This window comes from Coregonus lavaretus (assembly GCF_964263955.1).
Source record: "Coregonus lavaretus genome assembly, contig: HAP1_SCAFFOLD_465, whole genome shotgun sequence".
Taxonomy (NCBI): Eukaryota; Metazoa; Chordata; class Actinopteri; order Salmoniformes; family Salmonidae; genus Coregonus; species Coregonus lavaretus.
Window position 1 is genome coordinate 113976 of NW_028164548.1, and position 22342 is coordinate 136317.

The 22342-nt window shown below is 41.9% G+C and overlaps 1 pseudogene across 1 annotated transcript in view; it reads right to left on the minus strand.

The window, feature by feature from the left end:
- Positions 1 to 2997: 2997 nt before the first annotated feature.
- Positions 2998 to 22342, minus strand: part of LOC311116928 (protein NLRC3-like) — a 43418-nt pseudogene continuing 24073 nt past the window's right edge. Inside the window, exons 2-10 of the transcript in view lie at positions 9589 to 9776; positions 9169 to 9335; positions 7070 to 8957; positions 6813 to 6986; positions 4876 to 5049; positions 4623 to 4796; positions 4093 to 4266; positions 3647 to 3693; positions 2998 to 3510 (exon numbers count right to left, since the gene is read on the minus strand). The product of the transcript in view is annotated as a protein NLRC3-like (transcript). The remainder of the gene's footprint in view (positions 3511 to 3646; positions 3694 to 4092; positions 4267 to 4622; positions 4797 to 4875; positions 5050 to 6812; positions 6987 to 7069; positions 8958 to 9168; positions 9336 to 9588; positions 9777 to 22342) is intronic.

Below are 22342 nucleotides of genomic sequence, written 5' to 3' on the forward strand. Positions count from 1 at the left end.
TGGAATGAAATGTTAAAAGTAGTTATTTTACCTGAACATTTTCACTCCATGGACAGTGGAAGTCAAGGGTTCAATCTTAAGCCACTGTGTGGAGTCCTGAACATGGACAAGCATGTCAGTTATACATATGGGGCCAGTTTCCTGGACACAGATTGAGTCTAGTGCTGGACTTCAAGCATGATCAATGGAAGTTTCAATAGAAAGTTATTTAAGGTCCAAGACTAGGCTTAATCTTTGTCCGGGAAACTGGCCCATTAAATGAACAAAGTAATTTATCTAATGTATTTATTCAATGTTACATGGAATGCTGGTGATTGATCCAATTAAACTGTCTAATGACAAAATATGACAGAAGTTAAAATCCTGCATTCCTACAAGCAGAACACAGGACTGTCTATATCCCAGTATGAATGGTTGGTCAGTACACACCTGGCTTTCAGACTGTGTTTATATTACTAAAGCAGAACACAGGACTGTCTATATCCCAGTATGAATGGTTGGTCAGTACACACCTGGCTTTCAGACTGTGTTTATATTACTAAAGCAGAACACAGGACTGTCTATATCCCAGTATGAATGGTTGGTCAGTACACACCTGGCTTTCAGACTGTGTTTATATTACTAAAGCAGAACACAGGACTGTCTATATCCCAGTATGAATGGTTGGTCAGTACACACCTGGCTTTCAGACTGTGTTTATATTACTAAAGCAGAACACAGGACTGTCTATATCCCAGTATGAATGGTTGGTCAGTACACACCTGGCTTTCAGACTGTGTTTATATTACTAAAGCAGAACACAGGACTGTCTATATCCCAGTATGAATGGTTGGTCAGTACACACCTGGCTTTCAGACTGTGCCTGACTCCTGAAGGTATGTAAAAGTGAGAATTGACATTATGACTTACCTCAACATGGTCACAAGTCTTACAGCTCTGAGGAATCCCTGAAGTCAAAAGTAGTTGTTATTTAAAACGGACAATCTCATGTAATAATGAATTAATAAATATTAAACAGACTTGTAATAAAAATGAATGTAAGTGAGCAACAGTCTCAGAATGTACACTCATTATCATACCATAATCTGACATTAGTGTTATATTAATGAATGTTTGTGGAAGCAGGAAACAACATGGTTCTGGTCCATGTTTTGTAGATGTTGGGGGCCTGATTTCTGGTAGATCCCAGGATGAGAGCTTAAAGGTAGAGTCCGCTAAATGATGTTGTACGAGCAGCACCGCAGATATTGTGATGAGCAAGATGCCTGACTTCTCTCTCACACAGTATCTGCCCAGGTGCACGGGTTCTCTTCACTCTCTTACAGCGTGGTAGAAACGGGACCAAAACAGAGGAGTTTAGCATCGCGCTCCAACGCCCTTAGTTGTTGTAGAAGTTTACCCACTATGATGTTTACTATGTGCATCTACATCATATTGCTGACTCTACCTTTAAGTTTGTTTTGACCAAATAGATCATGATTGTGTTCCTTGCCTGGGACTCAAGAACGCTTTAATCGTATTTTGATTTTAAAACAATTATCAGTTAACACTCACATATCTGGTCTCTGGTGTTCTCAGGTCCAGGCTTGATACAACACTCTCCACCATGGTCTCTGCTGTTGGGAAAGCAGATGGATAGACTGTGATTAAACTAAATACAACTTATAAAGGCTTTATATAGCATACATACAGTCTTCATAAGCAATACAAAGGGTGTATAAAGGGTGACAGAACAGCTCCCTATGTAGGGTGCATTGCCTAATGTGACATAACACTATGTCAACTTCCATGAAGTCAATACTGATGGTGACATTACAGGTGACATTGCTTATCTTGATGAAAGCCCCTAGAGACGTGAAGTCAACAGGTATCATTTTAACAGGTTATGATGCCCTCTTGTGGTTAGAGTGAAACTGACACTACAGTGAGACATAGGAGAGGAAACATCTGTACATCCAACAGAACACATTAAAACACACCACTACTACTAATCTAACTGTCTGTAGGTCCAACAGAACACATTAAAACACACCACCACCACTAATCTAACTGTCTGTAGGTCCAACAGAACACATTAAAACACACCACTACTACTAATCTAACTGTCTGTAGGTCCAACAGAACACATTAAAACATTACCACTACTACTAATCTAACTGTCTGTAGGTCCAACAGAACACATTAAAACACACCACTACTACTAATCTAACTGTCTGTAGGTCCAACAGAACACATTAAAAACACACCACTACTAATCTAACTGTCTGTAGGTCCAACAGAACACATTAAAAACACACCACTACTACTAATCTAACTGTCTGTAGGTCCAACAGAACACATTAAAAACACACCACTACTACTAATCTAACTGTCTGTAGGTCCAACAGAACACATTAAAACACACCACTACCACTAATCTAACTGTCTGTAGGTCCAACAGAACACATTAAAACACACCACTACTACTAATCTAACTGTCTGTAGGTCCAACAGAACACATTAAAACACACCACTACTAATCTAACTGTCTGTAGGTCCAACAGAACACATTAAAACACACCACTACTACTAATCTAACTGTCTGTACATCCAACAGAACACATTAAAACACACCACTACTACTAATCTAACTGTCTGTAGGTCCAACAGAACACATTAAAACACACCACTACTACTAATCTAACTGTCTGTAGGTCCAACAGAACACATTAAAACACACCACTACTACTAATCTAACTGTCTGTAGGTCCAACAGAACACATTAAAACACACCACTACTACTAATCTAACTGTCTGTAGGTCCAACAGAACACATTAAAACATACCACTACTACTAATCTAACTGTCTGTAGGTCCAACAGAACACATTAAAACACACCACTACTACTAATCTAACTGTCTGTAGGTCCAACAGAACACATTAAAACACACCACTACTACTAATCTAATTGTAGGAATGATTCCAGAGGAAAACACATGATAAAACATTGTCATGACTCACCTTTGAATGTGTTGGTCATCTATCTGACACAGGGTCACTGAGGAGGAGGAAACCCCAAACCCAAACCCAGGATAGAGGGGTTCAGTGAATGTGGTGTGTTCTGTGTAAAGGTGTGTCAGTGTACCAGAGGAGGACACACTATAGAAGGACAAAGTACCAGCTGGCCAGTCCAGATACACTCCAACTCTGTTAGAAACAGGACCAGGGATGGATCTGCCGACTCCACGATGGATAAATGTATATCCACCGTCCATGCAGAATATACTCCAGGACTTCCTATTGTATCCAATCCAACTGTCATCCAGCCCCGCCACCATCCTTCTCCACCTCCCAGTAATAACGAGATCCAGATAAGCCTTCTCTGCAGAGAACTTGGGAATCATGGTCAAATCTGTCTGGATGGTCTTCATAATGCTGCTTCTCCTCCACCCGTGTCACCTTCCTGTTCCCCTCAGACAGTATCAGGTTTGGGTTTGCTGTATTTGGGTCCAGGGTGAGATGACAGGCATCTGTAGACAAAATGAGAGTTTAATCAAACCACATCTTCATATAAAATGTTGTTTTGTAGGTAGAGAACAAGTATTGATTAGTTACTATGTTACTGTAGTTCTGAATATGCAGTTAATTAGGATTGAAGAGACTTACATTTCCTCAGCCCTGGTTTCAGCCTGAACTCTCCACCATGATCCACACTGTAGGAGAAACAGGTTATTGACTGACAAAGACCTAATAAAGCAGTCAACATTTAAACCATATTGTTGTGTTCTGGTGCACTATCCAAGTTCATTACTAGAGACATACAGGTATTATATCCTACCTACTGCATACAGAACAGAGTACAATTCATTACTAGAGACATACAGGTATTCTATCCTACCTACTGCATTCAGAACAGAGTACAATTCCAACAGGATATCAGAGATGCAGAAGAAGAGTATTCATGTGGTGATGATGTATGCTGTGTTGGAGTGCTAAGCCCGCTGGGTAAACGTCCCCTTTATTCTACCATCATGTCCTCATGTTACTGAACCTACTACACTATATAGGACACAACCACTGCTCACACTATTAGGACATCTATTCTGACTTACTTCAGCTTCATTAGTTTATCTGTGGGATCCACCAGAGCAGCTGAAAGCAGTCCCCCTGCAGAGTCTCCTGGGTGATTGTAGCTCAGGTCCAGCTCTTTCAGGTGGGAGGGGTTTGACCTCAGAGCTGAAGACAGAGCAGCACAGCCCTCCTCTGTGACCAGACAGCCAGACAGCCTACAGAGAGACACAACAGCTGTCTAGGTTGGTGGACTGGTGTCAATCATCTTGTAGGACACCCATATATTTGTCCATGACACAAACATTGTCATGAAACATCAGATGTTCAGAGTATTTGTTTTACTAAGCTCAGTACCGACCTGACTGAAACAGCTGTACTTACCCCAGTGTGTGTAGTTTACAGTCTGGATCCTCCAGTCCAGCAGAGGGCAGTGTAACTCAGCTCAGTACCGACCTGACTGAAACAGCTGTACATACCCCAGTGTGTGTAGTTTACAGTCTGGATCCTCCAGTCCAGCAGAGGGCAGTGTAACTCAGCTCAGTACCGACCTGACTGAAACAGCTGTACTTACCCCAGTGTGTGTAGTTTACAGTCTGGATCCTCCAGTCCAGCAGACAGCAGTGTAACTCCTGAGTCCTGCAGGTCATTGTCTCTCAGCTCCAGTTGTTTCAGTTGTGAGTTGGGTGAACTCAGGACTGAGGCCAGATCTGAACAGCAACCCTCTGTCAGACCACACTGACCTAGACTAGAGGACAGAAGAGCACATGATTAACAAATGTCTGAAACATCCACATAATAACTCATACTGAAGATAGTTAACTCACACTAGTGTCTGTATGTTGCAGAGTGGACTGGTTAGTCCAACACAGAGCAGCTCCACTCCTCTGTCTCCCAGGTCATTGTAGCTGAGGTCCAGTTCTCTCAGGGGGGAGTTTGGTGTCTGCAGAGCTGAAGCCAGAGTCTCACAGGATTCATATGCGAGATCACAGCCAGCCAGTCTGGAGAGAGGAGATATGTTGATACACTGTTAAATATGCAAAGCTTTAAGAATAATGAGATGCATTAAGACAATAACAGAAGGACACATGATTAACCAATGTTAAAAACATACTAACTCACTCAAGATATTTACCTTAGTTTTATATATGTTATGTATGTTTCTGGATATGTCCCAAAAATGTTAAAATAATGTTAAAAACATACACATACTAACTATACTGAACAGAAATATAAACCCAACATGTAAAGTGTAGGTCCCACGTTTCATGAGCTGCAATAAAATATCCCAGATATGTTCCATACGCACAAAAGCTTATTTCTCTCAAATGTTGTGCATAAATTTGTTTAGATCCCTGTTAGTGAGCGTTTCTCCTTTGCTAAAATATGGTATATCAAGAAGCTGATTAAACAGCATGATCATTTCACAGGTGCACCTTGTGCTGGGGACAATAAAAGGCCACTCTGAAATGTGCAGTTTTGTCACAGCACAATGCCACAGATGTCTCAAGTTTTGAGGGAGCGTGCAATTGGCATGATGACTGCAAGAATGTCCACCAGAGCTGTTGCTAGAGAATTTTATGTTAATTTCTCTACCATAAACCGCCTCCAACATCGTTTTAGAGAATTTGGCAGTACATCCTACCGGCCTCACAACTGCAGACCACATGTAACCACGCCAGTCCAGGACCTCCACATCCGGCTTCTTCACCTGCAGGATGGTCTGAGACAAGCCACCAGGACAGCTGATTTAACTGTGGGTTTTCACAACCGAAAAATTTCTGCACAAATAGTCAGAAACCTTCTCAGGGAAGCTCATCTGCGTGCTCGTCATCCTTACCAGGGTCTTGACCTGACTGCAGTTTGGCGTCGTAACCAACTTCAGTGGGCAAATGCTCACCTTCGATGGCCACTGGCACACTGGAGAAGTGTGCTCTTCACGGATGAATCCCGGTTTCAACTGTACCGGGAAGATGGCAGAAAGCGTGTATGGCGTCGTGATGGCATTGTGTGGGCGAGCGGTTTGCTGAGGTCAACGTTGTGAACAGAGTGCCCCATGGTGGCGGTGGGGTTATGGTATGGGCAGGAATAAGCTACGGACAATGAACACAATCGCATTTTATCGATGGGAATTTTAATGCACAGAGATACCGTGACGAGATCCTGAGGCCCATTGTCGTGCCATTCATCTGCCGCCATCACCTCATGTTTCAGCATGATAATGCACGGCCCCATGTCGCAAGGATCTGTATACATTTCCTGGAAGCTGAAAATGTCCCAGTTCTTCCATGGACTGCATACTCACCAGACATGCATGTTTGGGATGCTCTGGATCGACGTGTACGACAGCGTCTTCCAGTTCCCGGCAGTTTCCAGCAACTTCGCACAGCCATTGAAGAGGAGTGGGACAACATTCCACAGGCCACAATCAACAGCCTGATCAACTCTATGTGAAGGAGACGTGTCGCGATGCATGAGGCAAATGGTGGTCACACCAGATACGGACTGGTTTTCTGATACACACCCATACTTTTTTTTTTTAAGGTATCTGTGACCAACAGATGCATATCTGAATTCCCATTTATGTGAAATCCATAGATTAGGGTTCTAATGAATTTATTTCAATTGACTGATTTCCTCATATGAACTGTAACTCAGTAAAACCTTTCAAATTGTTGCATGTTGCGTTTATATTCTTGTTCAGTATATAGTACATACATAATATATAAACACTCACAGTGGATACTGAAGATAGTTAACTCACACTAGTGTCTGTATGTTGCAGAGTGGACTGGTTAGTCCAACACAGAGCAGCGTCACTCCTCTGTCTCCCAGGTCATTGTAGCAGAGGTCCAGTTCTCTCAGGGGGGAGTTTGGTGTCTGCAGAGCTGAAGCCAGAGTCTCACAGGATTCATATGTGAGTTTACAGCAAGCCAGTCTGGAGAGAGGAGATCATCTGTTAGATATACAAATCCTTCAGAATAATGATACTGTATACATCAACTCAATAGCAGAACTTACAGTGCTCTCTTGCAGGTTTTCACTACCGGCAGCAACCTCTGATAACCTTCCCCTGATGTGGTGTATGTCTTCAGGTCAAACTCCTCCAGCACCTCCTCTGACATCAGTAACAGGTAGGCCAGGGCTGAACATTGTTGAGGTTTTAGTCTTGTTACTGAAAGAGTTCCTGATTGCAGGGAGGTCTGCATGTCTTCAACTAGAGAGTTGGCACCAAGTTCATTCAGACAGTGGAACAAGTTGATGATCCTTTCTGGTGAGGATTCCCTTTTGATCTTGTGTGAAAGGTACCTGACTGTTCTCTCAACTGTTTCCTCATTGCTCTGTGTTGTACTTCCTGTCTGTGTCAGAAGGCCTCGTAACAGATTCTGATTGGACTCCAGTGAGAGGCCCAGAAGGAAGCGGAGGAACAGGTCCAGGTGTCCATTCTCACTCTTCAAGGCCTGGTCCACTGCTCTCCTGTTTAAGTCATACAACGGGTCTGACTTCTTGTCTCTGTCCTGTTGTGTGATGACATTTTGGAGTAGGGTTGGAGTGGCTGCTTCATCATAGTCATCGTCAGAGGAATCATCATCACCATCACTAGTGACTGCTTTGGGGTGGAAAACATGTTCCTTCTTGTCCAGACATGATTCTAAAGCATGCACTGCTGCTAGAAACTCCTGCATGCTCAGATGCACAAAGCTGTAGACCTTGTCTTGGTACAGCCCAGATTCTTCTTTAAAGATCTCTGTACACAATGCTGAGTACTCTGATGCCTCTGTGACATCAAGGCCACACTCTCTCAGGTCCTCCTCATAGAAGATCAGGTTGCCCTTCTGCAGCTGTTGGAAAGCCAGCTCTGCCAGTTTCAGGATCATCTCTTTGTCTGACTGAGACAGTTCCTTTGGGTTTGTCTCTGTGGCTTTGTTGTACTTCTTGTTCTTCACAATGATTTGGATGAGCGTGAAGTGTGTGAACATCTGGGTCAGAGTTTTGGGGACTTCATCCTTCTCTGCCTCTTTCAGCATCATCTCAAGGACAGTGGCTGATATCCAACAGAAGACTGGCATGTGGCACATGATGTGGAGGATCCTTGATGTCTTCATGTGTTTGATGATTTCATTGGCCAGATTCTGATCTGTGATTTTCTTCCTGAAGTACTCCTCCTTCTGTGGATCATTGAACCCTCGTACCTCTGTCACCTGGTCAACACACTCAGGTGGGATCTGATTGGCTGCTGCAGGCCGTGAGGTTATCCAGAGGAGAGCAGAGGGAAGCAGATTCCCCTTGATGAGATTTGTCAGCAACACGTCCACCGAGGTTGGCTTCGTGACATCACAGCACCTCTCATTGTTTTTGAAGTCTAGAGGAAGTCGACACTCATCCAGACCATCAAAAATGAAAACAGTTTTGGTTTCACCATCTTCAATGTTGTCAATCTCTTTCAGCTCTGAGAAGTAGTGGGAAAGAAGTTGCATCAGACTGTATTGGTCCCTTTTCAGGTTCAGATCACGGAAAGGAAGAGGAAACATGAAATGAACGTCCTGATTTGCTTTTCCCTCTGCCCAGTCAAGGATGACCTTCTGCACAGAGACTGTTTTTCCAATGCCAGCGATTCCTTTTGTCAGCACAGTTCTGATAGGTTTGTCTTGTCCAGCTAAAGGCTTGAAGATGTCGTTGCATTTGATTGGTGTCTCTTGTGTGATTTGTTTCTTGGATGCCATCTCTATCTGTCTCACCTCATGTTCATTATTGACCCCTCCACTTCCACCCTCTGTGATGTAGAGCTCTGTGTAGACGTCCTTTAACATACTTTGGTTTCCATGGTGTCCAATTCCTTCAGATATGTGTTGATACTTGTGTTTCAGTTTAGCCTTAATGTCTTGTTGGACTGTCAGAAGAGTTTGACCTGTAGGAAAACAATGAGAGTTGGGACTCATAAGTGCATGTGTGTGTGTGTGTGAGTGTGTGTGTGTGTGTGTGTGTGTGTGTGTGTGTGTGTGTGTGTGTGTGTGTGAGTGTGTGTGTGTGTGTGTGTGTGTGTGTGTGTGTGTGTGTGTGTGTGTGTTAGAGGGGCCTTTGTCCCGTTCTTTGTAATATTGTATGAAACACAGTCTTACTTCTTCTGTCCAGAAGGTTGTGTGTGATCTTTAATGCATCCTCACTGTCTAAACTCTCCACTTCCTTATTGTCATCTGGTAATGGTTCCTGGCTGAAAGCAGGTGGCTGATCACTCTTCATTGATAGCAGGCTGGGGGCAGGTGACTCTGCTCTGGGCTTCTGGACACTGAACAAAACAGGGAGGCAGATCACCTCATCAATATCTCATCAATACCTCATCTACATCATTTCAACAAGTGTATAGCTGAACTTATAGAATTCCTGATGTTTCTTTATAAAGCTACAGTCTGCAATTGGTAAATTGGTTTGGGGACTTTTAAATTAATGATGTAGACCTATATTTTATGTAATTTGGGAAAACCTTTCCCTTTAGTTTTATATCTTTAAGAGAACTGTATATTTTACATGTCATCTCTTACCTCTTAGAACTGGTGTCTTGAGTCATTTTAGAGGCAGTGGTCCCCTCCTCTCTCTCCCCAGAGAGACTCATTTTAGAGGCAGTGGTCCCCTCCTCTCTCTCCCCAGAGAGACTCATTTTAGAGGCAGTGGTCCCCTCCTCTCTCTCCCCAGAGAGACTCATTTTAGATGTAAGTCACAGCTCACTCAGCTACAATAAGAAATAACTGTTGAAGAACCATTAACAATGACAACACTTTTACTGTCTGTGGTCAAAGTTCAAACAGAGACTTCATGTTGCATTTAAACATGCACAGTCCAATATGTTATTAATTTGATTTGATTTTAGTTTTTAGTTGTTGTCCTCTGGTGTCTAGCTAGTTAGTTAACATTGGCCTTTTCCTAAATGAACCATGGATGCAGATAGGGATTCGGACTTGTGGTTTTACTTAATTCTCCGTACTGGCGAATGATTATAACAGCGATTCTGATCCAACCATTAAGTCATACATTGCTGTGCCCCCGGCCTGAGAGGATGGAAGTTCAATATGTAGCTAGATGTAGAAGGCTAATGTTAACTAGCTAACCTTGCCCATGAATGGAAGTTAGGCTAGTGAGCAAGCATTTTAGCCATGTAGCCTCAACAACAAAATATAAAAGTGTGTACTGTATGACAGAGTGATAGACCGTGTACTGTATGACAGAGTGATAGACCGTGTACTGTATGACAGAGTGATAGACCGTGTACTGTATGACAGACTGATAGACCGTGTACTGTATGACAGAGTGATAGACCGTGTACTGTATGACAGAGTGATAGACCGTGTACTGTATGACAGAGTGATAGACCGTGTACTGTATGACAGAGTGATAGACCGTGTACTGTATGACAGAGTGATAGACCGTGTACTGTATGACAGAGTGATAGACCGTGTACTGTATGACAGAGTGATAGACCGTGTACTGTATGACAGAGTGATAGACCGTGTACTGTATGACAGACTGATAGACCGTGTACTGTATGACAGAGTGATAGACCGTGTACTGTATGACAGAGTGATAGACCGTGTACTGTATGACAGAGTGATAGACCGTGTACTGTATGACAGAGTGATAGACCGTGTACTGTATGACAGAGTGATAGACCGTGTACTGTATGACAGAGTGATAGACCATTTTGTCAACATGAAAGAGAGGAGGATGTCATTGGCGTTTCTCTACAAGTAGGGTGAGTCAACATGTTTTTTCATACTTGCACGAACACATAAATCAGGACCATGAACCATTCTTTGCAACTTGCGGTAACTCTCTGTGGTTCTAAATCAATAGTTGTTTAGTTATCGGAAACATTAACTTGCTTGACCATGATGTAGGTCATGTAACTGTCTGTTACATAGAATATGCTTTGTGGACTTAACCGGACAGAAGTTGCTCTCTGGTTTTGTGATAAAACAAAGGTGTGGTTGAATTTATTCTGCCACTGTGTCTTCTTATTGTCTTGACCTTTAGACCTAAAGCCTATATCAGGGTCGCAAGGCATATGAATTAACAGGTTATAGAGCAAAAACATTATTACAACACATAGATTGTATTGTATTTTTCTGTCTTCCCCAGTGATTTTACGCACGCACCTCTACTGGTGTGACCTCATAATAGGCGTGGATGCAATTTGGACCCCCAAGCTTTAGGCTTCTGTAGGACTGAACCTGCCGAGTTGATGTATGAGCTTCGGAATGTTTTAATTATAGGCTGTGCCCAGGCTTTTCTCCGTTTATTTTACAAGTTGTATCATGTTAAATATCAGCCACTATCGAGAGCCACCGTCAGTAAAACCCACATACATTTATAACTGTCACTTTAGTGTTCGTTTTCTTCCATTTGAAGCTTAGATTTTGCATCATTTTTGCATCGTGTGTAAAGGTTCTCCAAACCAGTTTTTTTATGATTCATACATACTTTCCTAACCCTAAAATGTGCCTAAATAATCTACAAAATCTGAGTATTTTTAATATTCTCAACCCGTTCTCTCGATGTATTCTAGTCTGTCGAAAAAAATCTAATTAAAGGTACACCGTACTTAAAGGCTTAAAATATATGTACTGAAAACGCTATTTAATGAAAACTCCACCAGAAAATCTGTTGGCCAGCAAGTGTTTTCAGCGTTTGAATTACATTTATTCAGCGCACGCAAGGGAACCACGCCTGCAAAGCCCGTTATGCAACTTAATAAGGTAAAGTGTGAATAGAAACGATGAGCAGTGCGTAGGAAAGGGGTAATTTCATAAATTGGAATAGTGCCCTTAGTGAATACACCCATGCACTGCTCGAGTTCACATGAGGTGCGATCAGTTTATCTCGTCCGTTGCACCGGGGCATGTATTCAGAAGAAAGGTGTGCCGACAACGATTGAACCAGTGGGTAACATTACGCAACGGTGCGCCGGCCAAGTTATATCGAGCGCACAGCAGTGAGCAAAACGGACCACCACCTTTCTGATCCATGTCGCCAGAAAGCATTTTCAACTTGAACTTTGATTTATCCCAATATTTATTTAGTTTCTATGCTATTGTTGCACGTCATTTTTACTTGACTGACTTGTCGAAACAGACTATTTTCTTTATTTAGTGACATCTTTACATAATTCCGATGCACGTCTTCGAACGTTGTTTCATCACGCGGATAATAATCACGATAATGTGCTGTCAGTCGCCTTTACCAATAATACCCTACCTCATAGCCCTGTAGCCTATAACATCACATCACATTGGATCATATTGATTAGGCTAATTAATATGAATCAACACCAATATAAATAAGACTAAACTCATCATTCTTGAAAGTTGAAATCAGTATTGTATTAACTTTATAATTCTGCAGACGTCTTACCCTTAAATCATCTGTCTCTCTATGATAGCCTAAGTTCTCCAGAACACTTTTCTACATTAAATTGTAAAAGAAAGCTACAGACCTCTGATGTTTTTGTCTTCTCCCTGTAAAGTCAATTTCTTCCTCTACTTCCTTATACTTCCTATGTTGGGACATGAGGTGGAGGGAGGGGAGAGGTAGAGGGAGAGGTGGCGAGAGGGAGGGAGGAAGAGAGAGGGAGAGGTGGAGGGAGGGAGGGAGAGGTGGAGGTGGCGAGAGGGAGAGGTGGAGGGAGGGAAAGAGGTGGAGGGAGGGAAAGAGGTGGAGGGAGGGAGGGAGGGAGGGAGGGAGGGAGGGAGGGAGGGAGGGAGGGAGGGAGGGAGGGAGGGAGGGAGGGAGGAGACAGGGAGAGTTGGGGGGAGGGAGGAGTGTGGGAGAGGTGGAGGGAGGGAGAGGTGGGGGGAGAGAGGAAGAGGTGGGGGGGATGGGAGGGAGGGTGGGTGGAGGGATGGAGGGGGTGGAGGGAGGGAGGTAGGGAGAGAGGGGTGGAGAGAGGGATGGAGAGAGGGAGGGAGAGGTGGAGATTGAGCATAGTGCAATATCAAAAGTAGTGCACTATATAGGGAAAAGGGTGTCATTTGAGAGTACGTACTCTATACACTGTGTAGTAACATAGGACCTTAGAGCTTATTGACATAGGATCTGTCTCTCTCTCTAACACACACACACAGAGACACACACACACACACACACACAGAGACACACACACACACACACCTTAACAGCGGTGACTACACTACATTTACAACTTGCGGTAACTCTCTGTGGTTCTAAATCAATCGTTGTTTAGTGGTCGGAAACATTAACTGGCTTGACCATGATGTAGGTCATGTAACTGTCTGTTACATAGAATATGCTTTGTGGACATAACCGGACAGAAGTTGCTCTCTGGTTTTGTGATAAAAACAAAGGTGTGGTTGAATTTATTCTCCCACTGTGTCTTCTTATTGTCTCGACCTTTAGCCCTAAAGCCTATATCAGGGTCACAAGGCATATGAATTAACAGGTTATAGAGCAAAAACATTATTACAACACATAGATTGTATTGTATTTTTCTGTCTTCCCCAGTGATTTTACGCACGCACCTCTACTGGTGTGACCTCATAATAGGCGTGGATGCAATTTGGACCCCCAAGCTTTAGGCTTCTGTAGGACTGAACCTGCCGAGTTGATGTATGAGCTTCGGAATGTTTTAATTATAGGCTATGCCCAGGCTTTTCTCTGTTTATTTTACAAGTTGTATCATGTTAAATATCAGCCACTATCGAGAACCACGGTCAGTAAAACCCACATACATTTATAACTGTCACTTTAGTGTTCGTTTTCTTCAATTTGTAGCTTCCATTTAGCATCATTCCATTCTGTTTCCCTTTCTTTCCTCTGTCACGTCAGTTGTTCCTGAGGGTCGTTAGCATTAGGCTAACGTTGGGCAAGAATTTAGGACATGTAGCCTGTTTGAATCATTATGGAACTCAGACCACACGTAGCAGGTTAAACCTGTAGCCTGGTTCACGGTTCACGACGACTGAACCGGTTTCATACAGTTCCATGATTAGTGAGAATTAGGGTAAATGTATAGGACCCCCCTATTCAACCCCTATTGTACACTTTGTTTCCATCTTTCAATATTTCTGAATAGAAACTATGAGCAGTGCGTAGGAAAGGCGTCATTTCATAAGTTGGAATAGTGCTCTTAGTGAATACACCCATGCACTGCTTGACTTCACATGAGGTGCCAACAGTTTATCTCGTCCGTTGCACCCGGGCTTGTATTCAGGTGTGCCGACAACGATGCGGAACATTACGCAACAGTGCGCTGGCCAAGTTATATGAAGCGTACAGCACTGAGCAAAACGGACCACAGCCTTTCTGATCGGTGTCGCCAGAAAGCATTTTCAACTTGAACTTTGATTTATCCCAACATTTAATTAGTTTCTATGTCTATTGTTGCGCGTCATTTTTACTTGACTGACTTGACGAAACAGACTATTTTCTTTAGTGACAGCTTTACATAATTCCGATGCACGTCTTTCTAACGCAGTTTCGACATGCGGATAATAATCACGATAATGTGATGTCAATCGCCTTTACCAATAATACCCTACCTCATAGCCCTGTAGCCTATAACATCACATCACATTGGATCATATTGATTAGGCTAAGCAATATGAATCAACACCAATGTACAGTACAATTATCATTCTTGAAAGTTGAAATCAGTATTGTATTAACTTTACATTTCTGTAGATGTCTTACCCCTAAATCATCTGTCTCTCTATGATAGCCTAACTTCTCCAGAACACTTTTCTACATTAAATTGTAAAAGAAAGCTACAAACCTCCGATGTTTTTGTCTTCTACCTGTAAGGTCCATTTCTTCCTCTACTTCCTTATACTACCTATGTTGGGACATGAGGTGGAGGGAGGGGAGAGGTAGAGGGAGGGAGGGAGGAGAGAGGGAGAGGTGGGGGGAGAGAGGGAGAGGTGGAGTGAGGTTGAGGGTGAGGGTGGAGGGAGGGAGGGAGGGAGGGGAGGTGGAGATTGAGCATAATGCAATACCAAAAGTAGTGCACTATATAGGGAAAAGGGTGTCATTTGAGAGTACGTACTCTATACACTGTGTAGTAACATAGGACCTTAGAGCTTATTGACATAGGATCTGCCTCTCTCTCTAACACACACACACACACACACACACACACAGACACACACACAGACACACACAAACACCTTAACAGAGGTGACTACACTACATTTACAACTTGCTGTAACTCTCTGTGGTTCTAAATCAATAGTTGTTTAGTGATCGGAAACATTAACTTGCTTGACCATGATGTAGGTCATGTAACTGTCTGTTACATAGAATATGCTTTGTGGACTTAACCGGACAGAAGTTGCTCTCTGGTTTTGTGATAAAACAAAGGTGTGGTTGAATTTATTCTCCCACTGTGTCTTCTTATTGTCTCGACCTTTAGGCCTAAAGCCTATATCAGGGTCACAAGGCATATGAATTAACAGGTTATAGAGCAAAACAAATATTACAACACATAGATTGTATTGTATTTTTCTGTCTTCCCCAGTGATTTTACGCACGCACCTCTACTGGTGTGACCTCATAATAGGCGTGGATGCAATTTGGACCCCCAAGCTTTAGGCTTCTGTAGGACTGAACCTGCCGAGTTGATGTATGAGCTTCGGAATGTTTTAATTATAGGCTGTGCCCAGGCTTTTCTCCGTTTATTTTACAAGTTGTATCATGTTAAATATCAGCCACTATCGAGAACCACCGTCAGTAAAACCCACATACATTTATAACTGTCACTTTAGTGTTCGTTTTCTTCCATTTGTAGCTTACATTTAGCATCATTCCATTCTGTTTCCCTTTCTTTCCTCTGTCACGTCAGTTGTTCCTGAGGGTCGTTAGCATTAGGCTAACGTTGTGCAAGAATATGGGACATGTAGCCTGTTTGAATCATTATGGAACTCAGACCACACGTAGCATGTTAAACCTGTAGCCTGGTTCATGGTTCACGACGACTGAACCGGTTTCATACAGTTCCATGATTAGTGAGAATTAGGGTAAATGTATAGGACCCCCCTATTCAACCCCTATTGTACACTTTTTTTCCACCTTCCAATATTTCATGGATTTAACTTGAATATGACAACTTTCAGGATGAATCAAACCACTGTATTTTTTTATTAATCAATATATTTAGTGTGTAAAGGTTCTCCAAACCAATTTTTTTGAATGATTCATACATACTTTCCTATCCCTAAAATGTGCCTAAATAATCTACAAAATCTGAGTATTTTTAAATCTACCAAGCAAGTGGGAGTGTTTTCAGCGGTTGGATTACATTTATTCAGCGGTCGCAAGGGAACCACGCCTGCAAAACCCGTTGTGCAACTTAATAAGGTAAAGTCTGAATAGAAACTATGAGCAGTGCGTAGGAAAGGCGTGATTTCATAAGTTGGAATAGTGCCCTTAGTGAATACACCCATGCACTGCTTGACTTCACATGAGGTGCCAACAGTTTATCTCGTCCGTTGCACCCGGGCTTGTATTCAGGTGTGCCGACAACGATGCGGAACATTACGCAACAGTGCGCTGGCCAAGTTATATGAAGCGTACAGCACTGAGCAAAACGGACCACCGCCTTTCTGATCGGTGTCGCCAGAAAGCATTTTCAACTTGAACTTTGATTTATCCCAACATTTAATTAGTTTCTATGCTATTGTTGCGCGTCATTTTTACTTGACTGACTTGTCGAAACAGACTATTTTCTTTAGTGACAGCTTTACATAATTCCGATGCACGTCTTTCTAACGCAGTTTCGACATGTGGATAATAATCACGATAATGTGATGTCAATCGCCTTTACCAATAATACCCTACCTCATAGCCCTGTAGCCTATAACATCACATCACATTGGATCATATTGATTAGGCTAAGCAATATGAATCAACACCAATGTACAGTAAAATTATCATTCTTGAAAGTTGAAATCAGTATTGTATTAACTTTACATTTCTGTAGATGTCTTACCCCTAAATCATCTGTCTCTCTATGATAGCCTAACTTCTCCAGAACACTTTTCTACATTAAATTGTAAAAGAAAGCTACAAACCTCCGATGTTTTTGTCTTCTACCTGTAAGGTCCATTTCTTCCTCTACTTCCTCATACTACCTATGTTGGGACATGAGGTGGAGGGAGGGGAGAGGTAGAGGGAGGGAGGGAGGAGAGAGGGAGAGGGAGGGAGGGAGGAGAGAGGGAGAGGTGGGGGGAGAGAGGGAGAGGTGGAGAGAGGGAGGAGAGGTGGAGAATGAGCATAATGCAATATCAAAAGTAGTGCACTATATAGGGAAAAGGGTGTCATTTGAGAGTACGTACTCTATACACTGTGTAGTAACATAGGACCTTAGAGCTTATTGACATAGGATCTGTCTCTCTCTCTAACACACACACACACACACACACAGACACACACACAGACACACACAGACACACACACACACACACACAGACACACACACACACAGACACAGACACACACACAGACACACACACACACACAGACACACACACACACAGACACACACACACACACACACACAGACACACACACACACACACACACACACACAGACACACACACACACCTTAACAGAGGTGACTACACTGCATTTACAACTTGCGGTAACTCTCTGTGGTTCTAAATCAATAGTTGTTTAGTGATCGGAAACATTAACTTGCTTGACCATGATGTAGGTCATGTAACTGTCTGTTACATAGAATATGCTTTGTGGACTTAACCGGACAGAAGTTGCTCTCTGGTTTTGTGATAAAACAAAGGTGTGGTTGAATTTATTCTCCCACTGTGTCGTCTTATTGTCTCGACCTTTAGGCCTAAAGCCTATATCAGGGTCACAAGGCATATGAATTAACAGGTTATAGAGCAAAAACAAATATTACAACACTTAGATTGTATTGTATTTTTCTGTCTTCCCCAGTGATTTTACGCCCGCACCTCTACTGGTGTGACCTCATAATAGGCGTGGATGCAATTTGGACCCCCAAGCTTTAGGCTTCTGTAGGACTGAACCTGCCGAGTTGATGTATGAGCTTCGGAATGTTTTAATTATAGGCTGTGCCCGGCCTTTTCTCCGTTTATTTTACAAGTTGTATCATGTTAAATATCAGCCACTATCGACAGCAACCGTCAGTAAAACCCACATACATTTATAACTGTCACTTTAGTGTTCGTTTTCTTCCATGTGTAGCTTACATTTAGCATCATTCCATTCTGTTTCCCTTTCTTTCCTCTGTCACGTCAGTTGTTCCTGAGGGTCGTTAGCATTAGGCTAACGTTGTGCAAGAATTTAGGACATGTAGCCTGTTTGAATCATTATGGAACTCAGACCACACGTAGCCGGTTAAACCTGTAGCCTGGTTCACGGTTCACGACGACTGAACCGGTTTCATAGGCCTACAGTTCCATGATTAGTGAGAATTAGGGTAAATGTATAGGACCCCCCTATTCAACCCCTATTGTACACTTTTTTTCCATCTTCCAATATTTCAGAATAGAAACTATGAGCAGTGCGTAGGAAAGGCGTCATTTCATAAGTTGGAATAGTGCCCTTAGTGAATACACCCATGCACTGCTTTACTTCACATGAGGTGCCAACAGTTTATCTCGTCCGTTGCACCCGGGCTTGTATTCAGGTGTGCCGACAACGATGCGGAACATACGCAACAGTGCGCTGGCCAAGTTATATGAAGCGTACAGCACTGAGCAAAACGGACCACAGCCTTTCTGATCGGTGTCGCCAGAAAGCATTTTCAACTTGAACTTTGATTTATCCCAACATTTAAATAGTTTCTATGCTATTGTTGCGCGTCATTTTTACTTGACTGACTTGTCGAAACAGACTATTTTCTTTAGTGACAGCTTTACATAATTCCGATGCACGTCTTTCTAACGCAGTTTCGACATGAGGATAATAATCACGATAATGTGATGTCAATCGCCTTCACCATTAATACCCTACCTCATAGCCCTGTAGCCTATAACATCACATCACATTGGGTCATATTGATTAGGCTAAGCAATATGAATCAACACCAATGTACAGTAAAATTAGCATTCTTGAAAGTTGAAATCAGTATTGTATTAACTTTACAATTCTGTAGATGTCTTACCCCTAAATCTTCTGTCTCTCTATGATAGCCTAACTTCTCCAGAACATTTTTCTACATTATATTGTAAAAGAAAGCTACAAACCTCCGATGTTTTTGTCTTCTACCCATAACGTCCATTTCTTCCTCTACTTCCTTATACATGGACTTCCTGTGTTGGGACATTTACAACGCCTCGCCTTAAGAGGTGACGTCACTACATTTACAACGCCTCACCTTAACAGACTGACTACACTACATTTACAACACCTCACCTTGACAGAGGTGACTACACTACATTTACAACACCTCACCTTGACAGAGGTGACTACACTACATTTACAACACCTCACCTTGACAGAGGTGACTACACTACATTTACAACACCTCACCTTAACAGACTGACTACACTACATTTACAACACCTCACCTTAACAGACTGACTACACTACATTTACAACACCTCACCTTAACAGACTGACTACACTACATTTACAACACCTCACCTTAACAGAGGTGACTACACTACATTTACAACACCTCACCTTAACAGACTGACTACACTACATTTACAACACCTCACCTTAACAGACTGACTACACTACATTTACAACACCTCACCTTAACAGAGGTGACTACACTACATTTACAACACCTCACCTTAACAGACTGACTACACTACATTTACAACACCTCACCTTAACAGACTGACTACACTACATTTACAACACCTCACCTTAACAGACTGACTACACTACATTTACAACACCTCACCTTAACAGACTGACTACACTACATTTACAACACCTCACCTTAACAGACTGACTACACTACATTTACAACACCTCACCTTAACAGACTGACTACACTACATTTACAACACCTCACCAAAACGGTCAAAACAACTGGGAACTCTCCGACTTTCGACTTCAGTGCGGTCAAAACAACTGGGAACTCTCCGACTTTCGACTTCAGTGTGGTCAAAACAACTAAAAAAAAACGTTTCAATGCCCATTGCTGCACGCCACTTTTACTTGGCCGAATTGACGAGACTGACTTTTTTTTCAAAGAAACTAGTTTACCTGATACACGTCTTTCTCCAGTAATTGAAAGAGCGCAAAGATAATAATCACGATCATGTGCAGTCAATCGCCCATACCCTACCTCATAGCCCTGTAGCCTATAATATAACATTGATTCATATTGACTAGGCTAATCAATATGATCCAGCGACAATGTAAGTAAGCCTAAAATGATCGATGTTGAAATCAGTATTTTAATAACTTAACAATTCTGCGGATGTCTTACCCCCTAAATCACCTCTCTCTGCGAAGGCCTAACTTTTACAAAACACTTTTCTACATCCAATTGTAAAAGAACGCTACAAACCTCAGAAGCATTTTTCTTCGACCGATAGTGTCCATTTCTTTCTCTATTTCCTTATAAATGTACTTCCTATTTCAACACAGTGGGCGGGTTCACCACGTATAGGTTTATAGTATATATTTCTGTAATGTAAAGTCTTCATAAACTTAATGCAAGTATTCAGCCCATAAATACATATTTTATCTAGTAAAAGTGGATTTTTATTTCAGGATTTGATTTAGTGATGTTTTGCAGGTGTTACCAAGAGAGGGCCCTGTGACAACACCCAGGTTTGGCAGAAGGACGCTAGACGGTCATATCTGTGTGGTAACATGATAGGATGGGTAACCAATGATATACAATGATTCTGCAAACCCCCCAAAATTATTTATTGTAATGTATAGCATATGAATTTAAAAATTGACTATTTATAATGTGAAGTTACATTGAATGAATCAATCTTATCAAAGACACATTCACACACACAGATCGACCGAAACACACTCACAGAAACACACACACATAAATGCATTCCATTCCTTTTAATTTCATTTATTGAAAATGTAATTGACAGTGATACTGCACATCATTCAACATTTCTGTGAATGTGCCAGATTTAGCTGTAGTCCCTGGGCAGGTAGATACACATTTTAATAAATACTAAATACATGTTTTTGCCCTAGCACCAACACATCTGATTCTACTCATCAAAGGCTTGATGATAATTAGTTCATTAGTTGAATCAAGTGTGTTACTTCTAGGGCAAAAACAACTAATGTGATCCTTAGGGATCCCAGAGGAGAGGTTGGAATACACTGACCTAGAGTAATGTGATCCTTAGGGATCCCAGAGGAGAGGTTGGAATACACTGACCTAGAGTAATGTGATCCTTAGGGATCCCAGAGGAGAGGTTGGAATACACTGGCCTAGAGTAATGTGATCCTTAGGGATCCCAGAGGAGAGGTTGGAATACACTGGCCTAGAGTAATGAGATACAAATTAACTCATTATTTATTCATTATCTCACCAATGCTCTCTCTCTCTCTCTCACACACACACACACACACACACACACACTAAAGCATATACCCAAACACAGACACACACAGAGAGATTAAAACACTACAAGATAATAAACACTATTTCACTTTTACTAAAAATATCATTAAGGTCTATATTTTCATAGTGACTTTGTACGTGGTTGGAGTCACTTCCATTTGAATTCCAGTCCAGTCAGAAAGTTAACCAAATTCCAAATTGTCTTCATTGAAAAGCATTGAGGAGAATTGGAATTAGAATGTCAGTCTACTTCCTGAATTGACTGGAATTTAAATGAAATTGACCCCAACCCTGACTATGTATTGGTTTACCAACGTTTCTCTATATATTTTTCAATAATGAATTCTCACAACCAGGGGCCAATTAAATCAAATCAAATCAAACATTATTGGTCACATACATATATTTAGCAGATGTTATTGTGGGTGTAGTGAAATGCTTGGGTTCCTAGCTCCAACAGTGCAGTAGTATCTAACAATACACACAAATCTAAAAGTAAAAGAATGGAATTAAGAAATATAGAAATATGTAGACAGACAGACAGACAGACAGACAGACAGACAGACAGACAGACAGACAGACAGACACCCTCACCTTCCCGCTAACTTTAGACCATGCGTATACACAGTTTCTAGCGGTTGAAGTATTGCGTTGCAAGAAGGCAAGTAGATTAGTATTTAGTGTAAATGTGGGATATGATGGACACGCTTATTCATAACAATAAAAGGTTAATAACAAGATGCAA